This window comes from Macaca fascicularis, chromosome 20 (assembly GCF_037993035.2).
Source record: "Macaca fascicularis isolate 582-1 chromosome 20, T2T-MFA8v1.1".
NCBI classification, from domain to species: Eukaryota; Metazoa; Chordata; class Mammalia; order Primates; family Cercopithecidae; genus Macaca; species Macaca fascicularis.
The window spans coordinates 55,201,682-55,202,630 of NC_088394.1; the positions used below are offsets into that span (position 1 = coordinate 55,201,682).

Here is a 949-nt window from a genome sequence, read left to right on the forward strand (position 1 = left end):
CATCGCTCCCCCCTCCTTCCTCCCCATAATAGGCCCCGGTATGTCATGTTCCCCTTCCTGTGTCCAAGTGATCTCATTGTTCAATTCCCACCTATGAGTGAGAAAATGCGGTGTTTGGTTTTCTGTTCTTGCGATAGTTTGCTGAGAATGAGGGTTTCCAGCTGCATCCATGTCCCTACAAAGGACACGAACTCATCCTTTTTTATGGCTGCATAGTATTCCATGGTGTATATGTTCCACATTTTCTTAAAAAAATACGGAACGCTTCACGAATTTGCGTGTCATCCATGTGCAGGGGCCATGCTAATCTTCTCTGTATCATTCCAATTTTAGTATATGTGCTGCCGAAGTGAGCACAATTACTTCATCTTTTAAGTGGAGATGCCCAACCCATTATCATTATTCTCTGACAGAAGCTCATAAAAAATTTTACTAATGCATTATTAATACATTTTAAAATCTTGTGATAAACTCAGTTTCATGTAGGAAGAGATGATGCTAAAGTAGATAGCACAGGAATTTTGGGACCATATGTACATATGAAATAAACACCAACTCAATCTTTTAGTATATATGAAATGTTGGCAAATCAATAAACATCTCTGTCCCTGTGTTTGTTAATACAAATAAGAAAAAAAGTAACACACACACAATATAAATATCTCTGAACCTCAGTTTTCTCTGTGTAAGTTGGTCTTTCTATTTCAATATCAGTGCATTTTGGAGGATTGACAAAGCAAACGCATGGTCACCTTCTAATAGAGTGTTGAGAACAAAGCAGACATTTGGTTTTGCAGCCCAAATTAATTGAAATACCCATTATTTCCCAACAATAAATTAAAAAATCACAGTCTATGTGTTTATGAATATTACTGTTAATTCCTTTAAACTTCCCACATTTCTGAATTAACAGAGAACATATATTCAAGGGAATATGTATTAGGATGGT

General features: G+C 36.2%; 1 non-coding gene across 1 annotated transcript; it reads right to left on the bottom strand.

The window, feature by feature from the left end:
• Positions 1 to 250: 250 nt before the first annotated feature.
• LOC123570753 (U6 spliceosomal RNA) lies at positions 251 to 357 on the bottom strand. The gene has a single exon (XR_006694997.1). It is a non-coding gene; the product is annotated as a U6 spliceosomal RNA (small nuclear RNA).
• Positions 358 to 949: the final 592 nt, after the last annotated feature.